This window comes from Zalophus californianus, chromosome 9, assembly GCF_009762305.2.
Source record: "Zalophus californianus isolate mZalCal1 chromosome 9, mZalCal1.pri.v2, whole genome shotgun sequence".
In the NCBI taxonomy this organism is placed as follows: domain Eukaryota; kingdom Metazoa; phylum Chordata; class Mammalia; order Carnivora; family Otariidae; genus Zalophus; species Zalophus californianus.
In genome coordinates, this window is record NC_045603.1 from 107,817,513 (window position 1) to 107,844,753 (window position 27,241).

General features: G+C 40.5%; 1 protein-coding gene and 1 pseudogene across 3 annotated transcripts in view; both read right to left on the bottom strand.

Moving 5' to 3' along the window:
* Positions 1 to 27,241, bottom strand: part of CCNY (cyclin Y) — a 313,868-nt gene that overhangs the window by 197,908 nt on the left and 88,719 nt on the right. The window lies entirely within an intron of this gene.
* LOC113921544 lies at positions 25,785 to 27,177 on the bottom strand (annotated as a pseudogene). Its single transcript, XR_003519721.2, has 2 exons — positions 26,422 to 27,177; positions 25,785 to 26,194 (listed from the first exon to the last, which is right to left on the bottom strand). The product of XR_003519721.2 is annotated as a nucleophosmin-like (transcript).

The following is a 27,241-nucleotide window of genomic DNA, read 5'->3' on the forward strand; positions in this document are numbered from 1 at the left end:
CAAAAAACTCAAGACAATTTCATATAAGAAAAATTCAGAATAACAGCGTAGCAATTCAATTTTAAAAGCTCTTTTCTGCAAATTAGGAAAAGACTATGATTATTCCATTTTTGCGGCAGAGTAGTTTCTGCAAATCAGTGCTAGAGATGAGGATGAAAGCCTGAACCCCAGAAAATCGACAAGACTCGCCCAAGGTCATGCAGCTAAAGACTGAATGAACACCGTACCAGGTCTCCCAGTTTCTGGTTAGGTATTTTTCCACTATAGAGCTGCTTTCCCAAATAAGCAGTGCTAACGACTCAGCAGCTTCATCTCTGATCAATTCCGGATTCTATCCATTTGTACTTTCAAGAGTTCCTTTAGCATGTGCACCTAAATCACTCTTCTGATGATTTTACCTATTTCCTCAAATTGATACAAAAATAAATAAGTAATGCCCTTCTAAGTATTAACCAAGCATTTTAAACCAGCATCTATACTCTAAAGTTTTTTTTTAAAGATTTTATTTATTTATTAGAGAGAGAGAGAAACAGCATGAGAGGGGAGAGGGATGTGGGACTTGATCCCAGGCCTCCGGGATCACGACCTGAGCCGAAGGCAGTCACTTACCCAACTGAGCCACCCAGAGTTTTAAAAAGGGTATGGCGGGGAGGGGGGGGGTGTATGTGGATTAGATAAAATTAGAAGTCCCCTGAGAGTAGGTTTGTTCAATGGAATTTTTAACTTCTGGTAATTGAGACATGCCTTTTTCTGGTTTAGGAAAATGATGTTTAAACTGCAGAGCTGTGAAAATGTCCAGGGAAAAGATACATTTATACAGGTATGTCCTGACAACCGTGCCCACCTCCAGATTGTACTGCTCACAAGGGAAGATGCACTCTAACAAACAGTGACTTCTCTAGAAGAGGCCACCTCAGGGAAGCCAGCCTCTTTCAGAACTGCATTCCAGAGATGTCTAAACTGTCCCAAGTTTTAAAGTACTTGTTTTACTCTTTAAAATCCATGAAATTTAAGCCCATGTTATCTCATAAGAAATGACCTTTATCTAGCAATATTAATAACTAGGATTTACTGATTGCTTCCTTTGTACCAAATACTTTATCTTTTCTTTCATTTTTATCACTAAAACAATTCCATGATGTAGAGATTTTTATTATCCCCATTTTACAGAAAAAGAAGATGAGGCGGAAGAAAGTTAAGTAACAGGCCCCGGTTTCTCACAGCTAGCCAACCTGAAGCCAGAATGAAGAGACCCAGTTCCTGACCCCTGGGTCTTCCTGCCTTTCAATAACTTTAAAGGTAAGAACAGCCAATGACACTAAGAAATACCCCTGTCTCCAGAGAGGACTTCTAATTTCCCTCATTTCTTAACTCCCCCTCCAATATAATCTATTCACTAATATCCAATGAATCCCCTAAAAACTCCAACTCAATCATCACATCACTCCCTGCTAAAAAAACATTCCTCACTGCCTAAGAATAAAGCTCAAATTCCCTAGCCTTCCAGGGGGCCTCAGATGACTTCTCCAGTCTTCTCTCTTCACTCCTATATGAACCTTTCACAGTGCCAGAATTACTCTCTGAAACGCTTGCTTCAAATTCACTTTATTCGAAAAAGAATTACCAGGCACCTACTGGTATCACTTATTCCATTACTTTCTGTTGAGCATCTCCTAGTGCCAGCACTGTGCTAGATTCTGGGGTATGATGGTAAACAGGAGGGGCATGGCCTCTGCCCTCACAGAATTGAGAGGCAAACCTTCATACCACACTCCATGCCTCGGAAAGCTCATTCTCTCCTTTTCATCAAAATTCCACCTAGGCGCCAAGGTTCAGCCTGAGCCTCCTCCTCCTTCTGATTGCACCCATGGTTTCCCTCCTCCCACGTGGGTCATGTGGCCTGCAACACTCACACAACACTACCCGTCAGTACCCCTGAGTTTCCTCCTCTACGGCTACATCAAACTCGGTAATGAGCATGAGGCATGACACAGTGCCAGGTGCTCAATAAACATTAATCCACTCGTCTCTTCCACCTTTTTATAAAATAATGATTTCTTATTTTCTAACTTTTCACTGTTATTCTTATTTCTCACATAAACTCTATTCTTTAATGAGCAAGTACTGTTATTCCCATCTATATACAGCCCTACATCTTCATATGTTCAGTACTTATTAAAAGAAAAGATCTTTCATCATCCATTCTAAAGTTTGAGGATTTCATCTCCCTGCTAGTAATCATGCACTGTCCCAGGCTGTTTCAGTATAGGTCCATTTCCACCACAACTTTAAAATTATTTCAAATAATGCAAGTAAATAGGCATATGAAAAGATGTTCCACATCATATGTCATCAGGGAAATGCAAATTAAAACGAGATACCACTACACACTACACGCCAAAATACAAACAATAACAATACCAAATGCTGGCCAGGATGTGGAACAACAGGAACTCTCATTATTTTTTTTTTAAGATTTTATTTATTTGACAGAGACACAGAGAGAGAGGGAACACAAGCAGGGGGAGTGGGAGAGGGAAAAGCAGGCTTCTCGCTGAGCAGGGAGCCAGAAGCGGGGCTCAATCCCAGGACCCTGGGACCATGACCTGAGCTGAAGGCAGACGCTTAATGACTGAGCCACCCAGGCGCCCCAGGAACTCTCATTATTAACAGAATGGTGGGAATGCAAACTGGTACTCTGGAAGACAATTTGATGGTTTCTTACAAAGATGAAGATATTTTTACCATAATCCAGCAATCACACTCCTTGGTATTGACTCTAAGGAGCTGAAAACTTATGTCCACACAAAAACTTGCTTGCAGATGCTTATAGCACTTTCTACTCATAATTGCCAAAACGTGGAAGCAACCAAGATGTCCCTCAGTAGGTGAATGGATAAACAATGATACATTCAGAAGATGGACTATTATTCAGCACTCAAAAGAAAATGAGCCATCAGCCATGAAAAGACATGGAGGAAACTTGAATACATATTACTAAGTGAAAGAAACTGTACAGGCCAAGGGCAGGCTGCTCCAAAACGTGCATACTGATTGGTATACTGATTATTCTGAACGAAAGGTACTTAAGAAGACATCCTCCCTAAGAAGGATATTCAGACCCTCCTCCATCTCCCTAAAAGCAGGAACTAAATCTCCCATGGAAAAGCTACCCTCAGGGCACCTGCATGGCTCAGTCAGTTAAGCGTCTGCCTTTGGCTCAGGTCATGATGATCTCAGGGTCCCGGGATCAAGCCCTGCATCAAACCCCACACTGAGCCCCCCATCAAGTCCCACATCGGGCTCCCTGCTCAGCAGAGAGTCTGCTTCTCCCTCTCCTTTTGCCCCTCCCCCTTCACTCATGATCTTTCTCTCGCAAATAAATAAAATCTTAAAAAAAAAAAAAGCTACCCTCCCTGTACCAGGAGCTAAAGAGACGTCCTTATCACCAGAGATAGGAAATTTAGAGTACACAATGCTGTTTAAACAACCCTTGTTACTTTTTACAAATTTAGTACCCCAGCCCAAATTGTTTAGAATTCCTTACTAATGGACACTCCCAAAGTTAAGTTTTCTTTGTCCTGTCAATTCCTTGCAGATTTATTGTCCCTTTGTCTGAAAAGTATAAAAATTGCCTGCCTCGGTCATTTCTTTCTCAATTTCCTTATTTGCCTCTGTGCGCACATAATAAAACGTTGCTTATTTCACCTGTTAATCTGTCTCATGTAAATTTAATTCATAGTCCAGCTGGAAGACCTTAATGGATAGAAAAGAATTTTTCCTTCCCTTCAAACCAATCTGAAAAGGCTGTATACTGTGTGATTCCAACTATATGACATTCTGGAAAAGGCCAAGTTTGGAAACAGTAACAAGATGAGTGGCAGCCAGGAGTTGGGGTGGAAGGGAGGAACAAACAGAAGATGTGCACAGAGGATTTTAGGGCAGTGAAAATATTCTGTATGAAATGATAATGATGGATACTGTCCAAAGACACAGAATATAGAACACCAAGAGTGGACTCTAAGGTAAACAATGGACTTTGGGTGATTATAATGTGTCACTGTAGGCTCATCAATTGTCACAAATATACCACTCTGGTGGGGGGATTTTGATAAAGGGGGAGGCTATGCATGCGGGGGCAAGGGATATAGGAGAAATCTCTGTACTTTCTTCTCAATTTTGCTGTGAACCTGAAACTGCTCTGAAAAAACACTGTCTTTAAAAATAAAGATAAGGGGCACCTGCGTGGCTCAGTCGTTAAGCGTCTGCCTTCGGCTCAGGTCATGGTCCCGGGGTCCTGGGATGGAGCCCCACATCGGGCTCCCTGCTCAGCGGGAAGCGTGCTTCTCCCTCTCCCACTCCCCCGCTTGTGTTCCCTCTCTCGCTGTGTCTCTCTCTGTCAAATAAATAAATAAAATATTTTAAAAAATAAAATAAAGATAAAAAACAATGCAAGCCACTTTCTTTCAAGAAGACTCTGAACTTGAGACCTCTCTCAAAACAAAGATAAGAGCGCATCCTAACCAAAAGTGTGAAAGAAAGGCCCCCTTTTGTCCCAAATGTAAAATAAGCATCTGTTTTCAATGCCAGACTGGAAGCCATGACCGACAGCTGGCTAAGTCCAGAAGAAGATGTGCCAGCCTCACAAACACCACACCACTGTGCTTAGGTGGGCCTTTGTATCAGAGAAGGCGGCAGCACTGGTGCCCAGGGCAAGAACACAGAGCCGTGTTCCTCAGCCCAGGAAGAGAGGGCAAAAGAGCTCCAGACTTGCTGTCCCAGGAACCAGGATTCTCTATTAAGCGACGCAACAGGCAGCATGCACAGAACCCCAGGCAGAGAGAATGTTGGCAAGAGCTCCCAACAGACTAACCAAATGAGCTACAACCTCCCTCCACAGAGGCCCCTTTAAAGATATCACCCCAATGTCAACCTGGGTCACTTTATTTTTGCCCTGAACGAAACAGAAAAAATAGACAAGATTTATGAATATGTAGATGCTACCTTAAAGCTTCCTTTGTGTAAACATAAAACCCCTAAAATGTTTCTCATTCTGAGGAACCACCTCTCACAAATGCCAATTTAGAGGGTAAACTGGCACAACCTTGTGGGGAAGGTGGGAGCAGGTGGCCAACAGGGAGCATTTTAGCAATGTACATTAAGCAAAACAAAAATCTAAATATATACCTACCCTCTGACTTAGAAATGCTAATCCTAAGAATTTCCTAAGGAACAAAGATGTAGCCCCAAAACATATGTGATTAGTCTTCTAAGAATTTTTTGAAATATAAAAATTGTCCGTAATATAAAAAAGGATGATAAGTAAATGATGGCAGGGTCATAAAACAGACTACCATACAGTGATTAAAAATGATGAGACAGAAGTATGTTTACTGACATGGAAAAGCTAAAGTGAAAAAAAATCTAAGTTTTATAACAGTACCCGCAAGGTAGCTCTCATAGAAGGTAAGGAAACAAGGGCAAGGAAACAAGTAACACTGTTTCCACAGCAAGGCAATTAAAACCCTTTTAGTGGAGATTTTATGTTGAACAATGGACAGTTCAGTTACCCTATGAACATCTCTGTCCACTCCCTTCAAAGCACACCACTCAAGGAAGTAGCAATGACAGCACAGGACCTGTGCTATCCAACAATAGCCATAAGCCATATATGGCTATCTACATTTAGATTCTTTAAAATTAAATAAAATTTAAAATTCAGTTCCTGGTCACACTACTCACATTTCAAGTGCTCAACAGCCACATGTGGCTGGTGGCTACCATATTAGACAGCACAAATATGGAACACTTCCATCATCACAGAAACTCTACTGGAGGGCACTGCCCTAGCACAAAAGGAAAAGAGTAGGTTCAAAGAAGATAAAATAGGGCTTAACTAATAAAGAATGGACGTGCATGCAGCCCAAGCTTCCAGGTTTGGTGACACACGAAGCTATAGCCTGGCCTATACAGCAACTGCTGTAAAACTGCAAACTCTCATCTGTTAATAGAGATGTCAACAATAACTGATAATAAACATAAAGGATGCATCTAAGTAAGTGAAATCCTGTGAAGCTGAAACCTACAAATGTTAACCGTAGTCCAGTGATATATCCACTGCACAAAAAGACTTCCACACTGTTCTTGGAAATGAATCCCGTTCATTTCAGAAACAAACAAAAACCCATCATTTCTTAAATTTAGACCCAAATCAGTATTAAAGCGTTTGATCACTCAACTTGTACATGAAGCCCCAAATCAACATGCTGCTTTTTGCAAAATAATCTAATTTATTCTCAAAAAGCAAATCATTGCTGCTATCCCATCAAGAAAACATGTGTAACAAGCTGAAAGGAAATTACTATTTTCAGAAAGCCAGTGACCTCACTGAGATGCACTTATTGCACGTATGTACACAAATTGATATCTTTGGTATCTACACATATAGACACAGAAAATGAGAAAGAACAAGTACACATTTACTAAACACTCTAACACTGCATCTTCATCCTCCTGAGATACATCAACTCTTCATTTTTCAGGTCAATGAACATGAACAAGGAACTCAACCATCTAAAAAGAAGAGAATCTCTTCCCATTCCCTACAACAGACAAACAAATGTCTTCTATCTGGTTTTGTGATACACTAATAATTCTGTAGCTGATAAATCAGTCTAATCATTTTTAACTTATTTTGAGAGAATTTTCAGATTACAGAAGAACTGTAAAAATTTTAGAGTTCCCATATTATACTTTTCACTCAGCTTCTCCTAAGGTTAATACCTTATACAGGCAAAATATAATTTTCTAACTAATATTGATACTACTAGCTAAAGATTTTATTTAGATTAATAATTCCTTTCTTTTTATCTAATATTACACTTAACTGGAAATTTCTAAAATACAAAGATTAATGGGGGCAAAAGAGAACTGACAACTCAGAACCCATGGAAGTTAATCAAAAACATCTCAATTTGGAATAGGTAACCCAGTGGCAGGTAATCCTGACAGTAACAGCATACAAATCGGAGACCATTTTAGCTCTGGTTATTTATTCTTCTGTGGCTTTTAATTTGTGGAGTTTATAATTTATTCAATTGGTAGTAGGAAGCACTGAAATGTTTCCTTATTTGTTAAGCACAGAAGAAATAAATCTAGGGTTTCTTTTGACTTTAAGATATTAACACTGCAGTAAAATAGTCAACCACTCATTCTACCCAAGTCTTTATATCATGAGGACAGTTAAACATATATGTGTAAATATATTTTTTTTTCTTTTCTAGCTGAGTATCAAATTTATGTTACTCTTGCTTTCAATTTCAAATGCCCTCCAGAGAAAATAATCAATGTCCCCCAGGAAAGATAACCTATCTTATTTATACTCCATAAACCTCACCAGCTCAATAAACGTTACCAGGTAAGTTTAAGACAGAACTGACTCTTAAGTATGAAGCCCAGTGATAAAAATCTTTCACCTGTATTTGGAATTTTCTACCTTCCAAAGCATTAATGTCCAAATTTCAACATGATGCAAAATACATTTAAGTTGACTATTAAACATATCCTAACTGGCTAGTCTCACAAGCATATACATGGTGTACCTGGGACTTATACCAACACTAGAACTCATAATAAAAAATGTCCACATTTGGGGCACTTGGGTGGCTCAGATGGTTAAGCGTCTGCCTTCGGCTCAGGTCGTGATCCTGGGGTCCTCGGATCGAGTCCCGCATCGGGCTCCCTGCTCCGCAGGAAGCCTGCTTCTCCCTCTGCCTCTGCCTCTCTCTCTCTGACTCTCATGAATAAATAAATAAAACATTTAAAGAAAAATGTCCACATTTTGGAGTTCCTGGGTCAGTTAAGCATCTAACTCCTGATTTCGGCTCAGGGTCTTGAGACTGAGCTCTGTGTAGGGCTCCGAGCTAGACGTGGAGTCTGCTTGAGATTCTCTCTCTCCCTCTCCCTCCTCCCCTCACCGTCCCCATACATGCTCTTTTTCTCTTAAATTAAAAAAAAAAAAAAATGTTTCCACATTTCAACAAGGGCCCAATTGTCACTTAGAACCATTCCGCAGATTTATGCAGCCTTGGCTTTGGTACAGACTTCAATGTATAAAAGAAGATGGTTTTTTATTTATTATTTTTTAAAGATTTTATTTATTTATGTGAGAGAGAGCACGCGCACACAGGAGCAGAGGGGAGGGGCAGAGGGAGAGAAAGAGGCAGACCCCCTGATGAACAAGGAACCAGATACGGGGCTCCATCCCAGGACCCCAAGATCATGACCTGAGCTGAAGGCAGAGGCTTAACAGACTGAGCCACCCAGGAGCCCCAACAAAGTTTTTTTAAACTGTAATAATTACAAGACAGAGTTAATAGGCTAATGTATAAAGAACCCATATTTTTGGAAAAAACACGAAAACAGTAATTAGAAAAAATGAAGTACAAAATCAAAATTCACAGAGGTAATGTTCATACTAAAGGTGACTTTCACATAAGAATTCAAAACTTTTTAGAAATGTCATCTGTAATATTTTATACTATTGTGAACATGAATTCAAAGATTATCCTAATGGTCTGACTCTCCCACCACAACATATTTTTAAATTAGTTAAATGCCTAACATTATTTTTAACCAATTTAAAAACATATGTCTGGTGGTCAAAAAGCAGCTTTTGGTATATCTAATCACACAGAGGACAAATGGGATGCAAAATTTAGTCAACTTTTTGTTATTAGTGTTGATGCAGAACAATGCTAGATTGAATAACCTAAAGACAGTAATAAAAAAAAAATTCTGTTAAATTTGAATACTTCAATTTCACCCCTGCGTGTCTGTTCTCTTGTTCAGAAGGATGGGGAATTATGGGCGAAAGGGTTAAAAGACAAAAAATCATATAAGATATGAAATCAAGGGATCCCAAACCACTAAGAGTGCTGTAACACACAACTCATCCAGTAAATCTGGATCCTCCCATCATCTCTTTGACACCAATCTGGGGATGGGAACATTCAGATCTTTCCACATTACTTGAATTTGAAAATTATATTCTTAACAGGAATCTATAAAGTGAATTTTGGAAAAACTATCACTTACCATTGAAAAAGACTGTATAAAACTGCCTAAGCTCAAAAATTTTACCCTCTCCCTTCTCAAAGCCAATTCTTCCTCCTTACTTCTCCAACCTCCCTTCACTAACACAGCATTCATCCAGTCTCCAAAGATTCGGGGTCAACTCTGAATCCTCCTTCTCTCTTACACCTTTAGGCACAAAACTATATTGCTGCCTCACTCACTTCTTTCAACAACGATTTCCTAACTTCTCAGTGTCAGGTGGGTGGGGAATACAAAGACTTTTGTAAAATCCTTTGCTCTGACTCAGCACATTTGCAGTGTCAGAGTGGGGGGAAGGGAGTACGGCAGCAGCAGGACAGCTTCTATGTGTAACTTCCTTTTCATTCCAACTATCCCACACTCAGACTTTGTCAGTGAACCAAAGCAACTGATCTCACTAGTTCCAATCTGTTCCCGTCAAGTTCTCTTATCGCCAACGTATTAATCTTCCTAGGACCACTTTGAGCAAGTGAGCCTACTCCCCAAAACACCTGACACTCCCTAACTTGGCATTCAAGATCCTACATCACATGAACTCAGTAGGCTACAACAGACCCAAGACTTGTCCAGACTGTTCTACCTCTCTTCTGGGAATAAACTGACTCCATTCACCATGACCCAAATAAATCCTGTAGTTTCCCACCTCTAGGCCTTTCCTATTATCATTCCCCTTCTACCTGAAATGTCTTATGTTCTTCTATTCACAAGAACCACCCAGACCCAAAAGACCCAGCCCAACCTATTATTCCATGAAGCCATCTCAAATCACACGAGGCAAAAGTTGTCTCTTCCACCTTTGACATCTTATAGCACATTTTTTTGGTTTGATTTTAGCATCTACTTTTATAACAACTAACGTGGTTCTTATGACACAGTGCCTTAAATGATAATGTGTATACTTCTCATCTTTCATGATTAGAATTTCAGGACCTATTTGAATTTAGTGACCTATAAATCAGAGGCCATGTCTCATGTATCTTTGTAATACTTATGTACTTAATATTGTGGTCCTCAGTAGACATTCAATATTATTTTTTAATGCATTAATGAAGATTTCGGTGAGCAAATTGACAATTCTCAAACCTGTATTACAAATTACCCACATATACCTGAAAAATAACATGCAGTATTTTTAATTCCTGCCTACCTGTCAAGTTTTATTCCTTTGGCTCAAAAAGGCAAAAGACTTTTAGAAATGTCTCCTAAGGAAATGCCTCCAAAGACATTAGAATAAAATATATTATTATTAATGAGAGTTTTTAAAAAGAAAGAAAAACCTGAAGGACAAAATCTAAATCTAAGAATTCAATGCTACCATCATTAGTATTGCCGTGATTAAATATAGAATTGATACACCTGGGGTACCTGGGTGGCTCAGTCGATTAAGTGTCTGCCTTCGGCTCAGGGTCCTGCGATAGAGACCAGTGTCGGGCTCCCTGTTCAACTGGGAGTCAGGCTGCTGCTCCCTCCTCCTATGCCCCTCCCCTACTCATACTCTTTCTCTCCCTCCCTTACCCCCGTCTCAAATAAATAAAATCTTTAAAAAGAAAAAGCAAAGTATAACCTATAGTAATATAATGTTAGATTATTTAGAATTATCAGAATTATTATTAGAAATAATCTTATAATAAAAAGAAAATTAGGAAGTCAGAGTAACAGCATGACCCCAATTTGTAAGAAATATACATCTACATCTATGTATGCAAAATACGTGTATTCAAGAGAATACAAACCACTGAATAAATGGATGAATAAATACCTGCATTCTGGTAATGTCCCACCACATAAGTTTGCCTTCTGATCCACAGACCTGTATTTTTTCTTTTTTTTTTAAAGATTTATTTATTTATTTGAGAGAGCAAGAATGAGAGAGAGTACATGAGAGGGGGGAGGGTCAGAGGGAGAAGCAGGCTCCTTGCTGAGCAGGGAGCCTGATGTGGGACTCGATCCCTGGACTCCGGGATCATGACCTGAGCCGAAAGCAGTCGCTTAACCAACTGAGCCACCCAGGCGCCCCGACCTGTATTTTTTTCTTTTTTAAAAGATACAGGTTTCTAAACACATCATTAGGGTATTTTTGTTCATATTAATATAAAATAATAGTGTAAAATACTTTAAAACAAGCATTGCTCTGCATGGTGGGATTATGATAATATTTTTCTATAGACTTCTCTAAATTTTCTACAGTGAATATATTGCTTCTATAATCAAGGAAATAACAAATATTGTCTTTTAAAACAAAATCATTCCTTTTGGTCTCATAAAGGTAAATATGATATGGCAATCCAGCTTCTGGATCAATCTGATTCATATCACATTAAAGATTAAGTGACAACAAAAATTAAGTTTCAAAACACAGATCCTTCCAGCAGCTCCATTTCTGGATATATATACCCAAAAGAATTAAAAGCAAAGACTCAAGCAGATGTTTATACACCCATGTCTGCAGAAGCATTATTTACAATAGTCAAAAGACAGAAGCGGCCCAAACATCCATCAACAGATGAGTAGATAAACAAAATGTGATATATACATAATAATGGAATATTTGGCCTTAAAAAAGAATGAAATTCTGACAGATGCTACATCATGGATGAACCTTGAAGACATGCTAAGTAAAATAATCCAGTCACAAGAGACAAATACTGTATGTGGGGGTACATATATGAGGTACCTGGAGTAGTCAATCAGAAAGACAGAAAGCAGAAAAGTAGTTGCCAGGGGCTGAGAAGGAGGAGATGAGGAGTTATCACTTATTAAGTACAGAGTTTCAGTTTAGGAAAATGAAAAAGTTCTGGGGAAGGATGGTGCTGATGGTTGTACAACAATGTGAATGTATCTAAATGGTTCTGAACTGTACACTTAAAATGGTAAGTTTTATGTTACCTATAATTTTGCCACAATTAAAAACACACACACAGTTGTTTACAATGAGACAATGTTTGCTGAAGTCCAGTGGCTCTGGATATATCAAGGATAACCTAACTTGGATTCTCAAACAAACGGCATCTATGAATTCATTTTGGATATAAAGAGCAGGGTAGACAGAAAAAAGGCCCTGAGGGGGGCACCTGGGTGGCTCAGTCAGTAAGCGTCTGCCTTCGGCTCAGGTCATGATCCCAGGGTCCTGGGATCGAGCCCCGCATTGGGCTCCCTGCTCCGCGGGAAGCCTGCTTCTCCCTCTCCCGCTCCTCCCGCTTGTGTTCCCTCTCTCGCTGTGTCTCTCTCTGTCAAATTAATTAATTAATTAATTAATTTTTTTTAAAAGGCCCTGAGAACAACCTCATTCACATTCACACAATAGCTTATTACAGAACAGACCTGTACACAGGTGGGACTGGACAATGGAAGACAAGAGCTTGGTGAATGACAATCAGAGGCGATATAACTATTTTGTATGGAGGTATCAATTACACCACGAAGTGAAAGAGGTGCAGAAGAATGGGTCTGCCATGGTGCCCCAGACACCCTGCATTTATCCAAATAGGCTATGTAGGCAAGGTCTGAACCACAGTTGATATGACTTGGAGGAATATCTTATGATCTTCCTGTATCACAAGAAGGGAGGGTGGTCTAAGGAGCCGCTAAGAGACTGTCTTAGGCCATTTGGGCTGCTATAACAAAATATCACAGGCTGGGTAGCTTACAAACAACAGAAACTTATGTCTCACAGTTCTGGAGGCTAGGAGTCCAAGATCAGGGTGCCAGCATGATTGGGTGAGGGTCCTCCTCTGGGTTGCAGACTTCTCACTGTGTCCTCACATGGCAGCAGGGGCTAGGGATCTCTTTGAAGTCTCTTTTATAAGGTACTAATCCCATTCCTGAGAGCACCATGGCCCTACCTTCCCATACTATCACATTGTGCATTAGGATTGCAACACATGAATGGGGTGGGGGGCCAACATTCAGACCACAGCAGAGGCCATCTCCCATTAGCCTCCCTGCCTCTCTGGTGGCTGTCAGGAGACAGGTTCTCACTGTGTCCTGGGTTCTGGTGAAGTATAGGGCTCTCTACATACTCGTCCACCCTGCAACCAAATAGAGTTCCAAAATATAAACCCACTTAACTGCAATCTAGACTTGGCTTCATGGCAGCAGTGTATCCCATGACACAGGCAGTCACTGGGCTCTCTTACTTCAGTGTCACCCTGTCTGGTGTGTAGGGAAAAGATTACAGGAAGCTGACACCTTTGGCTTATTCTTCTTTTCTCTGTGTGTAGGTAATCAACCACCTAAATCTAAAAGTGATTTGTTGTATCTTTACTGATCAAATCGGTCAGGCCTTCGCCTTGCCTCGTGTGTGTGAGCTCAACAAGAAGTAGTCACAGGCGCCTGGGTGGCTCAGTTGGTTAAGCAACTGCTTTCGGCTCAGGTCATGATCCTGGAGTCCCAGGATCGAGTCCCACATCAGGCTCCCCGCTCAGCGGAGAGTCTGCTTCTCCCTCTGACCCTCTTCCCTCTCATGCTCTCTGTCTCTCATTCTCTCTCTCTCAAATAAACAAATAAAAAATCTTAAAAAAAAAAAAAGTAGTCACAAATGACACGAAGTTCTTGAGACTACTGCTACAAACCAAATGGTAATCTGTACATGTGAGCAGGATAAAGCAGTTAGTTGCCAAAATTCACCTTTTCACTTGTTCTTATGTGCAGTAGTCTTGTCTTCCTCCACTAAACCCATCCTTAAGAGCAGAGACATGTTCTCTTCTACTTACCTATATAATTTTATCAGCTCCAGGTAGATAGCTTTATGCATTGGCAGTACTATAAGTATTGCTGACCATCTCACACAATGTTATTTTGTCCCTGAGCCACAAGCAGATAAGGTGCTGCTCTTTGACTTCACAGAAACAAGCAAAATCATGACAGTTTAAGAAAAGAGAGAGAGACTTATTTAAGGCCACATTTTCAAGCATCATGATTTGCTACTGATGTTACTGTGATGTTCTGTAAAGAAAAACATTACATCCATATTTTTTTAAGGGGGAAGAAACCTTTTTTCCCAAACCAAGAGAAAAATTATTTCTACAAAGCAAATATCCTGCCAAAAACTAAGGAAGTGCTCAGGAATGATAAGGACATATCTAAAGAATACAGTTTGGAAAGGAACCAGTTTGAAGAGGCTCCCACCAACCAAACCTGGGACAATTTAAGCAACAAAAAACAGGAAGAGATTACAACTCACCAAATAAAATAAGAATCCATGACTCCATACTGATAATTATACAAATGGGGAGAAGGAAGAACTCTTCCTTACAGTGCCTACCAAAAAACAGAGAAGGAGCTAAAAATTTATTAATGGACATTACAACTAATGAGTGAAAGTTTGATAAGAAACAGAATACTTACATAGCCTCAATCTCCCCACAAATTACTTATTATTACTAATTAAAGCTACATTACACTGAAGAAACCTGAATGGTACCACCTCTTAACCAAGCAACATTAACATCACCAATGCTGAGACGAATAGATAGCATGTGCCTCTTAATATGATAACATCATTTCTGCAATATTCCTGCCAAAAATGTATATACAACCTGAATGCAATCAAGAGAAAACATCAGACAAATCCAAACTGAGTATTATTTTAAAAAATAACTGGCCCGTGCCCTTTAAAAACTGCCAAGATTATAAAACACAAAGAAATGTTTATTAGATGTTGAATAAATGCAGTATCTCTATTCATTCAAATATTTACTGAGCACCTACTACATGCCAAGGACTGCTCCAGGTAATGGGAATATCATGCTGGGCAAGACAGACATAGTCGCTATCCTCATGGAGTTTATATTCTGGTGGGGAGGGGGAGACATACAACAAACAGGCAAACAAAGTGAAGTGAGAAAATGATGGAGCTGCCACAGTGGGGAGAGGGTTCCTTTCTCTGGATTGTGTTTCTAGGAATAGAACATCTGAGGAGGTGACACAGGATGCCCAGGAGCCAACCAGGTAATCATCTTTGGGAAGATCTTGCAAAGCAGAACCAATAACAAGTGCACAGACAGACCCCAGACAAGGACAGGCTTGGACAAGGAAGCCCTTGATGTCGCTGTATGAGAAGGGAGGTTTGTGTGGCAGGCAGGGACGAACACTAATGACTGTGAGCCACGGGGAGGAGTATGTGTTTACTCTAACCACAACAGGAGTCAAGTAGGTTTTGAACAGGGCAGTGACATGATCAACTCCACATTTGTTAAGGGGAGAGAGACAGGATTATAAGAAAGAACAGCCTGAAAAGAGTAAATCATAAAAAGCAATTAATACTAAGAAGCCAGAGAAATTTGTTGCTCCATCTTCCCAGAGATCTCTGCAACTACAATACAGAGCCTTTTTTCTCTACCAGATTCTAACAGGAAATAGCAGCACTATTACCAAATCTAAATCTACAATAATGGAGTATTATTTGAGTAATACATTAGGTTAAACAATGGGAGTAGATTTTTCCAAAGCAGCACCACCCAGCAAACCTTACTGAAACCAAGTAAGTGGACCCTGCCATAATTAGAATCACTCTTCTGGTCTCCACATCTGCCCTTCCCCAACACGACTTGCCTTTGCTTCCCCCCATGCGTATACACCACCAGCTTCTCCCCTCAGACTTCTGAGGGCTGTTAAGAGAGCTATCTACCACACAGCAATTCCCAGAGACTACCCTGCCAGGCTCAACTTTTAAACAACAAAACAATGTCTTACCATGTATAAAGTTACCACATACTTAATCTGCTTTAATTGCCGCTACTCTTGGACTGCTCAAATCACACTCTAAAGACAAGACTCAAAACTGATCACCTGAGTAATCTACAAAGCAAAAAGAAAAATACACAGGAAAGGCTTTCAGTTTCTATCTTCATAATACAAAAGTTTTTATAGCTATGTCAAAGTGTGCATTATTTTAAAATGCCATGGAAGTAAATATGTAAAAATGTCAATAAAATCCTTCTTTGCCTCTTTATAATTTAAATCAATTACAGCCAAAAGTATAGTGTATGTGAAGACCCTAAATGGGCAGTTTTAGAAAGAACAGAAATGCTAATTTCATTTTAAGTTAAATCAACTGCTAAAAAAAAAAAACTAAGATGAGAAAACTGACAGATGTTCACAGCATAAGAATGTTTTGTAAAAATTTTTGTGGATAAATCTGGAATTTATGAGGGGCAAGTTCAGAAAGAGAGAGAAATAAATTGTAATTTTATTTAAATTTTATTTGTAATTTTATCCAAAACTTACCGATTTTCTAGCTTTTAAGTTACCAAAAGTCTTAAAGACATTTCTGTTAATTTCTTAATATAAATAATCATGCTTTTCTGCTAAGGTTTGTCTTTGCAAAATTGGTGCTAATTTATCCCCAACCTGAGTTTCACCCAAAATAATTCATGTTAGGTCTACTCTTTCGGGAGTATATTGGAAATGCCTTAGGAAAACCAAAACATGGATTTTAAAAACAAATATATAAGAAAATTATTTCTAACTGCCCTTCTCTGGGCCTTCCTCAACCATTCACTACCCCCTCCAACCTCACCCCTTGTATTCATTCCCAACAACAAACAGTGGTAAGGCTTCCTGTCCATACCCTCAGCCTTGACCTTCACCATGCCATAGATGACTGGATACCTTTCTTATTAACTTATCTAAGTGAACTCAATCCTTTCTCCTGGGGAATTGGAGCAGAGAGTCTAGTCAGTCTTTTGTGGACCTAGAATTGAAGACATTGGGGTAGCCATTTGCTACCATAGAGAAAGAAAAAAAAGCTATTTTATAATAACGATGTAGAGAAAAATAAATATGAGACATAGAGAAAGATCAGATCAACTAAAACTGACAAGAGAATTTAGAAGTAAAATACTTAAAGAAATAACCGCCTCAGTTCCTACAAGCTATTCAACTCCCTATTCCAAGTCCTTGTAAGACTCAGTCATACTGGCTTCCATAAAATATCCTCATATACTGCTGATAATTCTTCCCTCCCCCACTCCCCACCCAAATCAGTTTTAGTGGACTTCTGTTAACAACCAAAAGAATCTTAATTAATGCTTGTGGTAAGCAGCCTCCAATGTAGCCCCTAAAGTATTTCTAGGCAGTCACACTCTTGTATAATACCATCCCCTTGGGGTGCCTGGGTGGCTCAGTTGTTAAGCGTCTGCCTTCGGCTCAGGTCATGATCCCAGGGTCCTGGGATCGAACCCACATCGGGTTCCCTGCTCTGCGGGAAGCCTGCTTCTCCCCTCTCCCACTCCCCCTGCTTGTGTTCCCTCTCTCACTGTGTCTCTCTCTGTCAAATAAATAAATAAAATCTTAAAAAAAAAAAAAAAACCATCCCCTTGAATGCAGGTTGGCTTTTAGGGACTTGATTGTAACGAATAGCAATGATGGAATGTTACTTCCAAACTTAGACTATAAAAAGGCAGTGGCTTCCATCTTGCAGGTCTCTCATGCTCTCTTTCAGATCACTGGCTCTGGGGTGGGGGAAGCAGCTACCATGTTGTCAGCTTAAGGAAAGGCCAATATAGCAAGGAACTGATGACTACATGTAGCCAACAACCAACGAGCACCTGATGCCACGAATAGCCATTTGAGTGAGTTTGGAAGCAGAATGTGTCCAAGTTGCACCTTGAGAGGACTGTAGTGCCAGCAGACAGCTCGACTGCAATCTCCTAAGACACCCCGAGCCAAGGGCTCCCAGCTAAGCTTTGCCTGAAGTGCTGACCCACAGAAACTGAAAGATAATACTGTTGCTCTAAGCTACTACATTTGGGGATAATTTGTTACATAGCTCAATAACTAATGTAATTCTCTAAGACATAATTCTCACTCAGATTAATATCACGTAAAAAAATAAGATGGGTCAAGATTAATTTCTTCTTGGGAATATTTAACCTTGTTGTGAGAATCGTTGTGCTGAGTGAAAAGGCTCTGACCCTCCCCCCTACCCCCAACAGGAGACTTGGCTCTCAGGCCACAAACCACTATAAACTAGTTGTGTGATGCTGAGGATAAATCCCTCTTAGCACAGTTGCCATATCTGGAAAGTGAGGATCTCTACAGTACCTGATCGTATGAATGTTCTAGGATTCTATCAAGGCTATTTTCTCATACGTAACATTGCTTCCACAGGTCTGAAGACATCTATTCTGTCTCCCACGTTACAACTCTGAGTAATCATTTTACAAAATCCAGAATATATGCAAAATACACAAAACTGGTCACCAATGCACATCCATCCATTATGAAATCTTTTAGAACAAATGTCCTCCTAATGAGCATAATTCATTACATAAGATGTTTGGGGATTAAGCCACCAACAAGTTCCATATTACTTACTGACTTCAGAATGAACCTATGTGCCAATCCACCCAGGATCTTTCAGAAACAGAGCTTCCTTCTGCCTGTAGCACACTTCCTGACTCAGGTTCCCCACTCCCAGCCCTCTTGCCCTTGGCAAAGGATTGTCTTGGCAAAGCCTTTCCTGACCACATCCCCTCATCAACCAAGGCAGAGGTAATCACTCTGACCTCCCTTCTAACTCTGTATATTGCAATCATCCATTTGCATATCTATCTTCCTTAATAGACCATTAGGACCTTAAGGGCAAGGTCCAAGTTATATTGACCTTGCATTACCAGCACCCAGTTGGGAACATGGAACTTAGTACCTGGAAGAACTAATGTTTGGTGACCTACTGAAAAACTGAACCTTAAACTCCCCGGAGCTGGGCGGGGGGGGGGGGGGAACGACAATTATCACACTTCTTAAAAATGCCCCCTCCTGGGGTGCCTGGGTGGCTGTCACTTAAGCGTCTGCCTTCGGGGATGCCTGGGTGGCTCAGTCTGTTGAGTGTCTGCCCAGGCCCAAGGTCCTGGGATTGAGTCCCACATCTGGCTCCTTGCTCAGCGGGGAGTCTGTTTCTCCCTCTGCCTGCCACTCCCCCGGCTTGTGCACTCTCTCTCTCTGACAAATAAATAAAATCTTTAAGTAAAAAAATACACTAAAAAAAAAAAAAAGCGTCTGCCTTCGGCTCAGGTCATAATCTCAGGGTCCTGGGATCAAGCCCCACATCGGGATCCCTGCTCAATGGGAAGTCTGCATCTCTCTCTCTCCACTCATGCTCTGTCTCTCTGAAATAAATAAATATAATCTGTAAAAAAAAGAAAAACGCCCCCTCCTCAGGGCCAGCATATCTATGGACTGACTACAGTAGTCATGACTCTGAGCCTCATCATTGCATGCACCAAATTCCCCCCTAAAGTGTTGAAAAATAAGCATCTCTCAACCAACACTTGCCTACTAAATTCCACTTTCTCTCCAACTTCTTCTCCATGGTTGAAGAGAACACATTCCAGAATCACTTCCACATAGGGGATTTACCACTTGCTAAAAATGTTAGTTTAAAAAGAAAGGAATTCCCGGGCGCCTGGATGGCTCAGTTGGTTAAGCGACTGCCTTCAGCTCAGGTCATGATCCTGGAGTCCCAGGATCGAGTCCTGCATCAGTCCAGCATCGGGCTCCCTGCTCAGCAGGGAGTCTGCTTCTCCCACTGACCCTCTTCCCTCTCGTGCTCTCTATCTCTCATTCTCTCCCTCTCAAATAAATAAATAAAATCTTTAAAAAAAATAATAAAAAATAAATAAAAAGAAAGGAACTCCCTAATTTCTCTGCTTGCCTAGTTCCTTACAGTATTAGCATTCTGCTCAATACAGTCTCTTCATCCATCTATAGGGAGAATTCCAAACTGAAAACCTGTCACCACTTTTGAACTCTGGGAAAATAATAATTTTGTGATCAGTTTTCAGTCACTTCACACACTGATCCCACCCTCAGCATTAACAGTTATTTTCAAATAAAAAATAACAAGAAACGTGTATTCTAGATAAACCTCAGTGGAATAAAAAAAGTGAAATGAAGGCCAAAACATCATATATCAAGCATCTCATAATAATACCTGAAAATTAGTCAGAAACACAGTCAGAAACAAATGACACAGCTAACTTAGATCTCAGGGATCACTCCCATCACGGGCTGGCTAAACTGAGCCACCAAGTTGTTCAACGAGAAATGGCTCCATAGACTGTTAGGCTAAAGACACTCAAGAGTAGCACTGGTCTTTATTAAGAGACTATGATTTCCATTCACCATAAATACCCCTTTGTATACAATACCCTAATGATGAGCTAGTTACCTGCTCACCAAAAGAGGTCCTGTAAGGGCACCTAATAAGAAGCACTTTTGTTGGCGCCTGGGTGGCTCAGTTGGTTAAGCGACTGCTTTCGGCTCAGGTCATGATCCTGGAGTCTCAGGATTGAGTCCCGCATCAGGCTCCCTGCTCAGCAGGGAGTCTGCTTCTCCCTCTGACCCTTCCCCCTCTCATGTGCTCTCTCTCTCTCTCTCATTCTCTCTCTCTCAAATAAATAAAGAAGCACTTTTGTTCATCTTGTTCCAATGCTTTTGTATGCTTAGAATGAAAATATCTTAAATATTCTATAATCATAATTTTGTTTCAGAATTATGTCCCTGGTCCCCACAAACTTATGTAAGTAGTACAAAATATGTTTTGTCATATTTTCATTTTGTACAAACAGGCTTTGTGTATTATTTGCATTTGAAAACCAACTCAAAGAACTCAATACATATAACTTGGGTAAGGCTAGACCTTCTCTGAGAGACCTTATTTCCTGGAAATAGGCATATACTGGGGTTGGTTAAACTTTAGATTCACCCTTAAAACAATACTTAATGAGGGCACCTGGGTGGCTCAATTGGTTAAGCGTCTGCCTTCGGGCTCAGGTCATGATCTCAGGCTTCTGGGATTGAGCCCCACGTCAGGCTCTCTGCTCAGCAGGGAGTCCGCTTCTCCCTCTCACTCTCCCTCTGTGCTCGCTCTCTCTCAAATAAATAAAAGCTTTAAAAAACAAACAGATAAAACAATTCTTAATGTCACTTTGGAGAATACAAAAAGAAGAGGGAGGAAATAACCAAGGTCTAGCTGTTTCTGCATGACTTGACTTGATCTGATGAGTTTATCTTCCATGTCCCTTCCAGATGAGCCACATGAACAGAGTGGCTCCTTCTTTGACTCCAAATAATGCTACTAAGTGGCTGTGCAGACACTGACAGCCCCAGAACTAGTCACAGCACTGATGAATTGGTCTTCCCATCTTTCTACCAGGACCCTTTTCAGTCTCCTAGTAATGGCTCCAGCAACCCAGTTTTCCTCTGTGTTCTGTAACAAGGGTGCTGAAAAACAGCAAAAACTTACCACACCTTTCTGTATATTACACCAAAAAGGAAAGAGAGAGAGAAAAAGAAAAGAAAGAGACAAAGAAAACAAAAAAGGAGAAGCTATAAAGGAAGAAAATTAAGTGATTTTTGAATGTAAAGATTACACCTTTCTGGGACACACAGAAAGCTATCCTACCACCCACTGTCAGAATTGCAAGCAGTTATCTTTTCTGTCAATAATACCATTAGGAGCACCATCTTAGAACACCACGCTAGTTCTAATGAGCTCAAACAAACAATGCATCCCTTTGCAAAACTGGTGGAGGAGGGGCAGGACATCACTCACATCAAGTCTGAAGTTAATGGCACCCCCTGGAGCTGCGCAGCCTAGAGTCTATGAAGTTCTACCCCCGGGCCTTAAATGTGTCAAAGTGACTGAGATAGCCGAACCATTAGGAAGTTGCTCTACTGTTTCTTTTTCACCTTGAATCCTAGAGCCTATAGCTCAACGGTTCTGCAGAGAAGTAGGAGAGTTGCCCCCTTGGGGAGATTATATTTGGCAATGTATGGAGACATTTTTGGTGTCCTAACTGGGGGTGGGAAGACACTACCAGCATCTATTGAGTAGAGGTAGGGATACTGCTAAACATCCTACGTGGACAGGGCAGCCCCCACCACCAACAAAAAATTATCCCGCCCAAAATATCAATAATGCCAAGGTTGAGAAATGCTGTCACAGCTGAAGAACTTCTACTTTTGAAAGGGTTCCTGAACTGTATGCTAAGAAGCTAGGCTCAAGTGAATATACTTTCACACGTGAATGTGGCTAAACAAGACCAACACCCATTTATGAATGTTACTTTGAGGAATAAAAAACTAAAAAGTATACGGGCAATTTACAGACTGTCCTTCTCGACTGGACTCCTATATGTGGTTTGACATCACATTTCAAACCATGTTAATCAAAGCCAGATACAGAGAGGAAGGGGAAAAGCACTCATTTGATGCCTTGAACTATCAACATTCCATGCCCAAAGTCAATACATAGATCTATTCTGAGGACACAGGAGACTGGGGGGCAAGGACAAGGCTGCATTAAGCCATGGCTAAGCGACGGTAACTGGCTGCCACCTAGCAGGCTAATGTCCACACTCACCTACCAACATGAGCCCTTTGCTCTTTTTTCATTTCAGCCAAACACTACTTCCCACAATCCCCTTCATTCTTCCCTTCTAATCCTGCCACAGTGTTGTCTTACAAATACCCAGGCACAAGAATAAACTTCATTTTCAAAAAACCCAACAAATGTTCCTCTCAGGATATTTATTAGTTAAATGAGAGAAGAAAATATTGTCTAGATAGCCAGTCTCCTGGTTTCATGTCAGAATGCCACAGGGACTCTCCCAGCAGAACATCTCCATCAACTCTGAAAGTCATTGCCATGCTTGCCACCCATCCCAAATCGTTCTCAAGGATGCAGAGGCACCCAAACATCTCCCAATATTAAAGCAACCAATCCACTTCTGAGGCCTATTTCGTACCACTCAGGGCCTTGCTGGGCCGTTGCAATGCATGCTGTGCGGTCTTGCATTTGGGTCCTCCCTGACTTATCCTACCTTAACAATGCTGCCACAGCTCCTCCTCACCTCCCCTCTTCATGTATTTCACTTCCAACACCCAGAGGCTGCCAACAGCTTCATCACTTGAGTTACCAAGTAACCCTCCTACTGCAGAAGAGAGCTCCACAAACAGCCAAGTGTGCTCACATGGCTTGCACAGTGCTTAAGATACATGGCCTGTCAGGAAAAAACATCTTCCACAGAAGCAAATGGTTTGCAAAGCAAGAGTATGTTCCCTACCCCTTAAACTTATCCCTGAGTGCTTAATACTTAAAGTCACACTTTTGAATACTGGCTTTGCCAGGCTTCCTCCGCACTTCCTACAAAATATAAGAAATGGAAAAATCAGACATTAGATTTATTTTATGGAAAAGATTTGCTAAAATTAAAGTGAATAAACAATTTGTATCTCTTCAGTAACACCAACTTTAGCTTTCAGGAGACAGAAGGCGATCTCTAATGCTATATAAACCCTGTTTACCCATGCTTTTCAAGTAAAACTACACATTAAAATAACAGCCCATCGCTTACACACAGCTGGAGGCTGTGGGAAAATAAAATTACCCATATAAACTTTCAAAAGTAATCCTCACTGTAAATGAAGTAATACTTGATGAATCTGTGAGTCCGAAATTTTTGAAACTGAATTAAACACAGCATCATGACTTCATTTCTCAACCTGGACTAGGTTTTAGGGTACACAGAAGCCCTAAAAACCCCTAAAAAAAAAACCCTAAAAAAAAAGCCCTAAAACCTGGACTTTTAAGCAACTATACAAAGTCTGGATCCATACCTAAAAACCAGACATAGTTTAAAGGATAATTATGATTACACTTAATGTAACAGCTATAATCAATTAATATCCTAAAAGAATGTAGATTCATTAATGGACAGAATATTAAATTTAGAGTGAAATCTTTTCTTGAAAGGCAAAGAACAGATGTCTTAACCCATCCATCCATTCCCTAATTCCTCTGATTAATGGTAAATTTGCAATAAGACAAGGAGTTTACCAAATACAATCAAAATACATTTAATAACTTCTCTTCTCCCTTTTTGCCCACCAAGAACAGAAGCAACCATAAATGGGAAAGAATTTGCTTATAAAATGCTTTAAACACTACATTCATGGTTTTGCAACACTCAGCTACATTACTTATGAACCTCCATGGAGGGTACTTCCTATTCTTCCTCCTTAAAGCCAGAAGGTCTATAATCAGAGGTGTCCAAAATAGAAGTGACTTGCATTTCACCGTCCAACTACGATTTCTACAAGGCTCACAAAGAAACTGTCAAGGATGGAATTGCAGTTGCTAACAATTATCTTTAGTGTACTCCGGCTGTACTTTTCTCGGTGCCAAAAGCCAGGTGACAGTTCTACAGATGCTAGTGCATCTACGCTGAACATGGTGCTCACAACTATCATACCCAATGAAGCCCCACTATACATCCCAAGTAGGGAGTGAAGATCAGAAATAATGACCCAGGAATTAAAATGACATGTACTAGGTAATGTGGCTACAGAGTAACAAAACCAGGTTACAATAATTTTTTATCAAAGTCCTACAACCATGGGAAACAAGACAGCCCAGAAATGTTACCATCACCCAAACATTTTAGAACTCCTTTTTTAGAACCGCCTTTCACTTCAATTTTTCAGCCATACTAAAAAACAAATCAAAAATAAAAGTTTCTTTACAAAGTCAAAATTAATGTATAAAATGTCAATATTCTGACAAAGGTAAAGAAAAAAAGATTTCAAGGTTTTCCAATCATGTATTTAAAAGCAACAGAGATGGCCAGAGTGTAGCAAGCAGTTTGTAGTTAACCAACCCCTGAGATGCTCTCTTGTCTCAGATTCACCAAGACTTTCCAGGTAAAATCTTGCTGGCTTGAGAGGTATGTCAATTTGTGTGTTGTCAGATGACGACACTCAGTTGGAGCTTTGAAACACCCCTTTCCTCCAAGAGGCAGACAGCAAAAAGAGCCCCTGGAAGAAGTAAAGGAAGACAGCCACAGGAAACAGCTACAAAGTAAACGGCAGAGGAAGGGAAAGGAAAAGTGAGTTAGATCTTCGCTCTTTGCAATTGTGGCTCTAACTAGACTTTCTGGAAAGAAATGGCCACAAACAGCCCCCAGTAACTTGTTTTGGGCTGCCTGAGCTCATTTTTCAGCCCATCAATTCCCCTTTACTTAAAGGAGTATTTTAATATAATAAATTTATGCATATATATGCCTTAAAACCTTCTTTGATTAAAAAAAACAAAAACCCTGGCTTCAGCCTCCATCTAAGGGTCCATATTAACATTCCTAGGAACGTCTTTCCTATGACACAGTCAGCGGACCGCCTGGGTGGGCTCTATTATTTCCAGGAGTACCACTGCTCACTGCATGCATCACAGTGTGACTCTGGAGAGATGCAACCCAGAAGACCAATAAATGTTAGAAAGAGTGGTATACCTATACCAAGTTCTACTGCCAGCAAGCTTCCCATTCAAAGGTCATACAGCTCTGTATAATCTCATCCTACCCAGTTCTAACATTCCAGTTATCCTTCTGGCACCAACTTAAGAACACAGACTGCAGTGATGTCTTCGTTAGGATGAGCCCCTCAGGCTTCTAGCTTCTCTGGTTATGGAAAGTTCAAATGCAGTTTGTTGTAGATATTGCAACACACCTAATATTTAATGCAAGAAAATCAACATGAGTACCATGTTCATAATAACATACATTCATCAAGTACTCTCCAGAAGCATTTTAGCCCCATTTTGATTCTCATTTTATGTTACCTCAGGGCATAAGGCTAGGCAGGATTTTTTTTTTTACTTTATTAAAATACTGAGTTTATTTCACATGTATATTTTTGTCTCCCCACCATTTCCATTTTTCTGACCACCACTACTACTATGTCCTATCATAACATTCCATACGTACTTAAAACCAAGCAAAGGGTGGAGTTCCATCTTTAAAAACTAAACAGGCATTTTGGACAACACATTCTTGGCAATGGAACCTGGACAACATTTATCAGACACGGTAGGGAAAGTTCTCACTCTGCATTATAAAAAGGACAGCCAGATATCAACTGTTACAGAAATGAAATAAGACGGAAAATTTTAACAAACTGTTTAAACTATTTTCTTAAAGAGACTTCCTCCACTGCCAGAGATCTTGAATAGCCTCTTGGTCAGTCATCCAGAAGCAATTCTTCACATAATTGATGAACTTGGCTTTGCGAAGAGAACCACCTTTTTTTTTTTAATATTTTATCTATTTATTCATGAAAGTCAGAGAGAGAGAGAGAGAGAGAGAGAGAGAGAGAGAGAGAGAGAGAGAGAGAGAGGCAGAGGGAGAAACAGGCTCCCCGCCCAGCAGGGAGCCCCATGCAGGACTCGATCCCAGGACCTCGGGATCACGACCCGAGCCGAAGGCAGACGCTCAACCATCTGAGCCACCCAGGAGCCCCGAGAACCACCTTTTTCTATACTTGCTTGCATTTTTGCTTTAATGTCTTCTACAGAACTAGGTCCTTTTGGTGTTTTGGGCGTCTTTTCCTGTTTTTTGAAAGATTCTTGACCTTTTGTTCTTGGTGTTGATGGTTTTGAGTCTTTTCCATTCTGGTTTGATTTTTGTGCATTTTTGGCTAGCGTATCTTGTATAGATTTCTTTATTGGAGACTTTTCTTCAGCTTCCTCATCATCAAAATCATCATCGTCATCTTCATCATCATCAGCAGCAGCAGCAAGTTTTACTTTTTTCTGTGGAACCTTGCTACCATTTCCAGGGGCAGAATGTTTTCCAGATATACTAAGGTGGTTCACGTCTCTTCCTCTTCATCTTCTGACTCTGCATCTTCCTCCACAGCTACTCAGTGCTGTCCACTAATATGCACAGGCCCTGAACCACATTTCAACCATAAGACAACAGGTGGTGTTATTTCAAAGCCCCCAAGAGAAACCGTTGGCTGTACAGACATTTTCAAAGTTGCCAGTGTGACTTTAATTGGACTGCCTTCATAATTCATTGCCTCTGCTTCAACAATGTGCAATTCATCCTTTGCACCAGCTCCTAAACTGACCGTTCTTGAAGATAACTGGTGCTCATTTTCATCATTATCCACCTTAAAGTGATAATCCTTGTCAGCCTTTAGTTCACAACCGAAAAGATAGTTCTGGGGCCTCAGGGGGCTCATGTCCATGTCCATCGACTCTTCCATGGGGTGGTGGCACGCACTTAGGTGGAAGAGAAGGCGGACGGAGTTAAACGACTACTGTTCCACACAACAGCCATGCAGG